Source organism: Mixophyes fleayi, chromosome 11 (genome assembly GCF_038048845.1).
Source record: "Mixophyes fleayi isolate aMixFle1 chromosome 11, aMixFle1.hap1, whole genome shotgun sequence".
In the NCBI taxonomy this organism is placed as follows: domain Eukaryota; kingdom Metazoa; phylum Chordata; class Amphibia; order Anura; family Limnodynastidae; genus Mixophyes; species Mixophyes fleayi.
The window spans coordinates 62,840,423-62,850,211 of record NC_134412.1 but is presented as its reverse complement, the minus strand read 5'-3'; positions in this window follow the sequence as shown (position 1 = coordinate 62,850,211).

The following is a 9,789-nucleotide window of genomic DNA, read 5'->3' as shown; positions in this document are numbered from 1 at the left end:
TGAAGAGGGCCCTGCTTGCAAGTTTACAATCTATGGGACAATACTGCATATTGATCCGGCTAGAATGCAGAGGTAAAAATTATTTAGTGGGTTCTATGATCAGTCACACAACAATGTTGGCCAGAGGTTTTTCATCTTTTGTTAGCTGTGTAGAGGGTGGTAATATGGCAACCTAGGGAGATTAAGAGGGTAGTTGAGGAATATTATAAGCTTGTCTGAAGAAATGGGTTTTCAGAAAACGTTTGAAGGTTTGAAGATTAGAGGAAATTCTTATTGTATGAGGAAGGGAATTCCACAAAGTGGGTGCAGCACAAAAAAAGTCCTTTAACGGGGAATGGGAGCATGTGATGAGAGTGAACGAGAGATGCAGATCTTGTGCAGAATGGAGGTGTCAAGTTGGGAGATATTTTCAGACAAATGAGGAGATGTATGTTGGTGCAAATTTGTTGATTTCCTTGTATGTTAGTAGAAGAATTTTATATTGGATTCGTTGAAATACAGGCAACCAATGTAGAGACTGACAGAGTGACTCAGCAGAGAAAGGACGATTTTCATGGAAAATCATTCTAGCCACTGCAACCAAAATAGATTGTAGGGGTTTGAGTCTGATTTTGGGAAGACCAGTAAGGAGAGAACCCTTGAAAAAGTCCAGATAGGACGAAACGCGTTGGGACACGCCCACTTTACGTAACGTCACTTCGATATCCACCTCGAGGGATCTCCTACAGAATTATGCCCTGCACAGCTCTAACTCATCGGGACTAACAGCGATTTTTCTGCCCTGCCGCGCGGCCAGTGTGAGGGATCTTAACAGCAAGTATTCGTACTCGTAACATTAGCTCACTCCCCTTATGGACATATGACTGGATTCTCTCCCCCCATTCGTATTCACCATCTGTAAGGACACATATTGGTGTTATTAACACCACACAGAATTCTATTTTTACTAGGACATTTGTTTATATCTACATCTGCCATTGCTCTGGAACCCGTTACAAACTTACTTCATTGACATTTGGCTGGAGGCTATCATTGTTTTATTGTATAACATTTGTTGATTTTATTGTGCAAACGCCTATGGTTTTTACTTAATGGTATTCATCATGTTGTTTCTATTATTGTAAATTGATTGTTTTTACATTAGTGACAAAGAAGGTAGTTTTGAACCTATGTCTGTAATATTTAGGATGTATTAAAATGTTATTTATTTGCCATTTGCACTCAGCTTTTTACCACATTTTTTTGTATGTATATTAGTTAGGTATCTATAGTCAATGAGCGCCTAGTTAACCCTGTTCATATTTTCCTTGTTGATTGAGGGAGGGATACCCTCAACTGGTGCAGCTCTTGCAGTACATTCTAGAGAGCGCGATCCTTCCAAACTATATTGAGTAAGGAGAGAATTGCAATAGTTGATGCGGGAGATGATGAGTGCATGAATTAAAGTTTTTGCAGTGCTCTGTATGAGATATAAAAGTTTTTTGGGAATGTTTTTTAGATGTATGCTGCATGTTGGAAATATAGAGTGTATGTAGGGAACAAAGGATAGTTGCGAGTCAAGGATTACACCTAGGAAGCGAACTTGCAGGGTGGGATGTATGGTCGTGTTATCAACAGAAATAGAAATGTCAGGCAAACTTTTGTTGGTGGGTGGGAATATTATTAATTCTGTCTGTAAAAGACAGATGGATGCTATAGAAAGGGGGGATAATGGGTGCTATAGAAACGAGGGTGGATGCTATAGAAAGGGGAGAGAGCATGCTATAGAAAGGAGGTGGGGTGGATGCTATAGAAAGGGGGATGGATGCTATAGAAAGAGGGAAGAGTGGATGCTATAGAAAGGGGCAAGAATTGAAGCTATAGAAAAAAAGGGGTGGATGCTATAGAAAGGGGGGAAGGGATGCTATAGAAAGGGGAGAAAGGATGCTACAGAAAAGTTAGAGACTATGGGGTCTATGTACTATACTATGTAGTGCAGTGAAACATTGCAGCAATACATAATGAAGCACCGCTGTTATTCACTATATCGGGGTTACTCTAAGATAGTTGAGGGACCATTTATGTTTTTTACTATTTGCCCTCTATGTAGCTTTACTTTGCTGCTTTCTATTAGTATAATTAATTTTACATCTACAGAATACATTAACAAATGCAAATAAATATAGAACCGTGTAGATTATCTATATCATTTACACTACCGTTCTCTATTTATTTGCATGTGTTAGTATATTTAATATTACATTTACAGAATGCATTAATAGACAGTAACAGAGGAGAGCCAAGTAGTGGGCAAATACTAAAAAAAATTAATGGTTGCTCAACCATTAAGCATTAAGCTGTTTATTAAATGTTTGTAGGCAAGAGGGTTTGTGAAAAAAGATCTGTTTGGCAAGGGGGCATGTGAGAGGAAAGGAGTTTGGCAAATGAACATGTTTGGGAAAAGCAGGTGTATGGGGGGGGGCATTTTAAAGAAAAGCTGGTGGGCAAAAAGGTGGCTAGGGCACTTAGGACAGCAGTGTATGTGAGAGGTAAGCTGGTGAGCAGAGGGGCATGTGAGTGAAGCTGGTGTTATGTGGGTAGTGACAAAAGCTGATGGGCAAGGGCTGGCATATGTGAGACTAGCTAGTGGGCAGTTGGACATTTGTGAGAAAAGTTGTTGGGCAGCCAGGGACATATCAGTGTGCAACAAGTGAGTGATGTCAAGGTATTGTTTTGTTTTGTTCTGTAATCTGACATTTGGAGCCTCCCCTCTAGATATCCTGTGTTTGCTCCTGGGCAGCAGTGAAGCCTGGACAGCATTCTGTGTCAGGCATCAGTACTTCTGGACATCAGTGCATCTGGACTGCAGCCAGCCAGGAATAGGTAAGAGTTATTATTTTTATTTTAGAAATGTCAAGTATGTTAGGGGCTGGGAACTGAGATTTCTGGGGAGCAGAAGGGGTGGAAAGTTTAAGCTTTACATTGGGCGCCGAGCAACCTTGCACCAGCCCTGCCAATATGGCTGCTTCCTGGTATTTAACTATGTCAGGAAGATCGAGCCCACTGGCCCTCTTCGGCTGGGTTATGATTGAGTGTGAGGTGTCTGGGATTTACCCTTCCATGCATAAGAAGTAAGTAAGAGATGTAGCTTATCTGTATAGGGTTGGAAAGGGAGAAAGCAAGTGTTCGGAATAGATACATCATTTTCGGTAACATTGACGGTTTAAAAGCAACATTTCTGACCAGCTAGGAGACCTCGTGACACTGCCACGACTTTGCCAGATTAGTCAGGTGTATCAGTAATTGGGTATAATTATAAAATAATTTATGGGGGGGTAATGAGAATCCTTGAGGTGTTGCGAACGTCTTTGCGGCTTGCTACTCCAAATTATGCAACTTGCGCGATTGAGATGCCACCCCACAGCTGACACCTTCCCTGATTGATGACTTTTTGAGAGATCTTCAACTCTCGTCCATAGATCCAGAATCTAATGCTGTCCTTAATGCCCCATGGGCACAAATTGAGATTCTGTCCATAATTAAATCTTTACCCAGAGGCCCCAGGTCCTGATGGAATCATTAACAAGTTTTATTCCACGTTTCAGGCTGAACTCACCCCCAATTCACAGCAGGTGCCCTTTCTTACATCAGCCCTCTGAGATATTGACAAACACAAACAGGGCACAATGTCACACACCGCCCCCACAGACCAGCAGTCTAAAGTCCCTCAGGCAGGCAGAAGTCCCGGCGATTGCTGCCGCATCCTCCTGATGGCGGGTGCCATCTTGCTTTCGGGTCTGCGCATTGGCCCAAGTCTATTGGAGTGATATTTAAAGCACCTGACCTAGCTGTCAGGTACCTGTTCTTTGTGCTCAATTCCCTGCAAGTGGTAGGACCTGGCTCTTTCTCTTTCTGCTCTTGGAATCCTGTCTGCAGATACCAAATTGAACTTCCACGCTGTTCCAGTGACTCCGTTGCTTCCTATTCTGAGTTACCTCTCTAGTGTCCAGCTACAGTTCAGTATCTCCTGTCCGCAGACCAGATTGAACTTCCACACTGTTCCAGTGACTCCATTGTTATCTACTTTGAGTTACCTTCTAGTGTACAGCTACCGGCTATTCTCTCTGTTCTCTGCACTCCCAAACTGATCTGCCTGGTACTCTCTCAAGGGGCTGCGACCTGCGGGACAGGGGCTGCTAAGACCATACCTCCTTGCGACGACTCCTGGTGAAGGCCACCTGTTTCGTTAGACCCCTCACCCTTGGGTCGAGTTGTGCCACATCAGGCAGATTCAGGGGATCCTAAGATCACCTGCAAATTTCATGACACACACTCATCCTCATTGTGGATTTTAATATTGTAGTAGATGCCAAACTTGATAGATCCTCTGCAACCAACCACTATCAAACAGAGTTGGAGACGGAGTTGTCCTTGAAACCCTTAATAAAGCACACCCTTCTGGTGACCTTAAGACCCGTATTGGCCAGATTAAGAGTCAACTCCAGAAATTACCAAGCAAGAGCTGAGCAGACTTCGTCAAAAATATTATGTATCGGGTAATAGTGTGGGTAGATTGCTTGCTAGAAAGTTGCAGGGTCAAGGGTCTCAGATACCAGCCGGGAAAAACAAAATGGGTGAAATATCCCCCTCAGTCACTCCCCCCGGATTGTTAGGGATCCTTCTGTAGTGTAGGATGGTCTCCACCTGGCTTCTCGGGATTTCGGATAGTTCTCTTGTCAGGTGAAAAGACAACCACGCTCAGAGTGATAACCAATATAGGCAGTGTGCCCCCCAACAGGGCTATAGGGGCTGATATCTGATGTAGATACAATTGCAGGAGAGGTGCCGCATTTCCAGGTGTCACAAACCCCAGGCTTGTTATGTAGAGAAGCGGGCTAGTACAGGTCCATGCTCTGGGGGGAAACCAGCACACACACCCAGTCAGTAGTAGTAGGCCTGTGACTGGCCGTGTCCCAGATCTCCCAAAATGGTGGGTCCCACATTAGAATAGTCGCCCACGGTGAGAATTGCTTCACCGGGCATCCGACATCGACCGCGGCAGTCTCAATATTGGAGTGGATGTTACCCTGCCTTAGAAGTAACAGCCACTTGATGTATTCTTGAGACGCTTTTAGACAATTGTGACAAAACATGCATTGCTGATGCAAGGCCCGAAGATGGGGAGCAGATATGTAAGCCGGGCACCAAGAGTTGATGGCACCAATCACGTCTCTGCAGGTGAGAGGACACTCTGCTGCAGTTTCAAAGTAATTCTGGGCAGAGGGAACCACTCTAAATGCAATTTGTAGCCCATTGAGTCACAGAGCTTTGGAGACATGCATCTGCTGCTAATGGCATCAAGATCATGCCCCCCTCGTTGTTTTAGTTTTAATTCTTATTTGCTCGCTCTGTAGGGCTTTGCTGTGATCATTGGACTTTATTATATTAGTGCATTGGCTTAAAGACTGTGAAAATCTGCACTATCATTGCCTCAGAGACTCAGTGTTATATTCCTGCATTTCCTTAGATATTTGTGTTATATTCCTGCATTATCTTTTGACAATGACTCTTTCCTGCATTACCTCAGAGCATTCCCTGTGTTATCACTTGTATAATTCTTGATTACTACCAAATCCGGGGAGCTTGGGCTCTGTTAATAATTACATGCTGTGTACTGCAATAAACTCCAGATTGTTTTCACTGCAACATTACCTTGTAATACCTGTTGTTTTCTAAGCTGGAAGAATGAAATTGCACCGACATACATTTCCTCACTTGTCTCGAAATATCTCCCTACTTGACATCTCCGTTCTGCACAAGTTCTATGTCTCTCCTCCACTCTGATCACATCCTCCCATTCTTGGTTACAGGATTTTTACCGGCTGCACCCACTTTGTGGAATTCCCTCCCACGCACAATAAGACTTTCCTCTAGTCTTCAAACCTTCAAGCGTTCACTGAAAACCCACCTCTTCACACAAGGTTATGATATTCCTCAACCACCATCTTAATTTCCCTAGATTACCCTATTACCATCCTCTACACTGCTAATGCAAGACAACAACCCTCTGACCAACATTGCAACACACACAGCCCACTCAATACTTTTACCTTTGCGTGCTAACTGGTCCATTGTGCAATATGATGTAGCACATGCCCTTGTGTTTCTAACTCCCATTGTCCTATAGATTGTAAGCTTGCGAGCAGGGTTCTCTTACTTCTCTGTCTGTATGTATTACCCAGTATTGTCTTATTAATGTTTGTTCCCAATTGTAAAGCGCTACGGAATTTGCTGGCGCTATATAAATAAATGTTAATGATGATGTTGTGATAACAAAACATTCTGATAAAGGAGGCAATAGTGTTCTCTGGCCTAGGGATAAGTACTAAGTAGAAGCAATACAACAACAACAATTAAAATGGTTCCTTTTCAACTCTACTATGAATATTCTTAAATTATACCATGTTATTCTCAAAAGAACAAAAAAGTAGTAAAATAATATCTAAGGCAGATTAAGATGATTTATGGGTTGAGGACCCTAGAGTCCCAACCTTTTACATGTTATTCAAAAATCACAAGTATTATGACTGGCAAACATTTGTTTACCTATATGATACTGAAGGAGATTAAATAAATGTTAGTTATAGATTAATCATAGGAGGAGACTTTATTCTGCTTCAAGGGGATTACTATGGATCAATTTCTAATTGGTTTCTTTGCTTGATTTTCACCAATTAATAGTGAGCATAATAGCACATTTTCCTTTATGGTCTATACAGTTTTTTGAACGTAATACACTATTATTTTTTGGGTTTTTTAGCTATATGAATTCAGGATTTTATTCCTATCCTACTACAAGATATCGCCTTGATAGCTGCACAGGAAGCAAACTTGACAACCTACTATGGGTTATGTATGTTTTAAACCACCTTAAGGTGATCAGATTAGTGTTTAACCCATGAAAGATCTTAAGAACTGTTGAACATACTACACAATTTTCATTTTCTTTTCAGTCCTCTGTGATGAGGGATATCCTCATTCACTATTTTAACACTGAAGAGGACTTTAGGGAACTTCAAAACATCCCTCTAACCTGCAATCTGGATAAGATATAAACATTCCTACTTTTGACTAAACAGTGTTGTTTTTGGGTCTGGCACAAGTCAACTACCTATAATAACCATCTGTGACATTTTGTGACGAGTCTTCCTTCATATGTTAGGGACAGTATGGATTACCTGTTGAAAGTACATGATGTTACTCTGAACCCAGGAATGTAGTTGGTAATGGTAACATGTGACATTTAAGCTTTTAATCACAATATCTAACATGATATAGGCAAGAAGCAAATAAATGCTTTCTGAACATGAGCACCTACGATGAACTTGATGTGTTCTTATTCGAACTTCTTAAGTCCGTTCTAACTAAAAACTTTTTCATATTTGATGAAAAATTATTTCTTCAAACCAGTCCTTAATTTATCTGAAAAGGAAGACTGAAGAAGCACAGATCATTTTTTTGGAAAGAAGGCAACAATACAAAAAGATTTGGCACAAACATCTACATATGCTTCAAATGGATAATGACTTAGCAAAGGTGCTAGATGATAAAATACACTTGTGATGGTGTAGATCCCTCAACCTCAATCTAGAGATCTCTTGGTCCACAACTATGTTAAATTAGATCACTTAAAGAAAAACATCAACAAAAGGTTTTGTAAGGTTAGCTCACATATAATTGAGTGAGATCTTGCTGTCTCAATGAGTATTGACTAAACTTCCCTGGGGGCGCGAAGTCTAACAAAATCGGAGGTGTTCACCAGGGTTTCCCGCAAGAGAATATGGGCTTCTGCGGCTCCCACCTTGCAGGTCGCGGCCTTCCAGGAAATCTCCCAATGTGACAGTTAGAGAACAAGTTACATAGCAGAAGAATGATCCAATTCGGACATCAAATGGTGGTAACGAAGATTACCATTTTATTATAAAACATTAATACAAGAGTTCAATGAAGACTTGAGTAATTTGCAACCAATAGGCTGATCAGGCTGCAGCCTGGGGCGCTGGGTTAGGGCATCCGGTGTGTTAGCCTAGGGCGGCTGGAACCCTTAATCAGGCCCTTCACTCAGTATGCATGCCTTGATGAATCAGGGCCACTGTGTGCAATGGTACATGCATAGAGAAACAGTTGTAATAAAGATAAGCAATGATGACATACACATATCTAATAAATTTGTGTGACAATTTAATATTTGTGTAATTTAGTAACACAGCTGTTTGGATATTGGGACTGCCTCTTTAACTCTGGTGAGCATGAATCTCTGTGTATTCTTTCATTACCACTTCAGCTGTGGTGAACATGAGTCATTTCACACCTGTCTCATTAATTTAAGGTGTGTTTCTCTCCTGGCCTGATTGGAGCTTTTAAGTTTAAAACCGACTCCTGCTCTATGCATTCTCTGACTCTGTACCTTGGAAAACAGCACCACTACTACTGCAAGCTTTTTGGCATCCAGTTTGCTTTTAATTCTTCTGTGAGTATTGCAGCTTAAACATATTATTGCTTATATGAAATAATTGTCTGCTGGCTGGTAAAGAAATCTCTCTACATCACTCTGTCAGCTGATACTGCACTGAGGGGCTCTGGGCTCCTTTCAGTTGCACTTGGACCTTTGCTGCCTTCATCATCACTAGAGATTTTTTTCTGTGCTTATTAATCAGTTGCAAGCTGTGTTTCCTCTGTATCTGATAATAACTACTGGGTGTTTTCTACATATTCAAAATGAATTCGCAGTTGTTTGAACTTCTCTCCTGCCTTTATCTTGCCTTAAAATATCTAACAAACGCACAGCATAATAATTTGAGGATTTCTACTACTGTAGTGTATCTCGATAATAAGGCTTACATTTTAGTGGATAATGAGGGCATATTTACTAGATAGTGGTATTGTAAAAGTGATGTGTTGCATAAAATAAAATCTACATAGGACTAGTGTTTGTGCTGTAAAACCTTAACAAAATACACTAGTAAAGGGTATGCGTCAGTACAATTTAAATTTCCAGCATTCATATAAAATATGATTTAATTGTTAAAAGTCATTGGTATGAAATGGCTAATGAACCTATTTGAGGATATATGTGTATTTGTGTTCTGCTTTGGCTGATTAAATACATCTTAATTGCTTAGATCTACATATTTGCAAAAAATACACCACCTTTGTGTATGGTTTTTAAAACAGCTACACTTCTTCTCTTAGTTTCTCCTGTATAATAACAGAATATTATGATGGATTTTGTCAATAGCTAACATGAGAACTACAGGTTACATAATATATCTTGTGCGCTCCAAGCTCAGAAAATGTGTATATTCAAAATAAACCAAATTGTTCCATGTCGCAACCCCAATCAAGGGTGCCAATCCTTATAAACAGACCCCAAATAAATATAAAATTGGGTACGCCAAGGAAACCAACCTCAATAAATACAGACTATAAATATATAAATAAATACACCATCATTATTTATTATTATTTATTCATTAATATATTCTGTATTTATTGAGGTTGGTTTCCTTGGCACACCCGATTTTGTATTTATATGACAACTACAGGTGTTTAAACAGATGGAGGCATTGACCAATCAAAAGCAAGGACCAATTTAATTGAATCACATGGGCGCGGATTGTTCTTTTCACTCACAAAACAGATAAATAACAATATCAATGCATATAAAATGATTTGTATTAAAACGAGTCACTACTTTGTTATACATAATCTAGATTGTTAGGAGATATGCTTAGATGATACCCTATATCA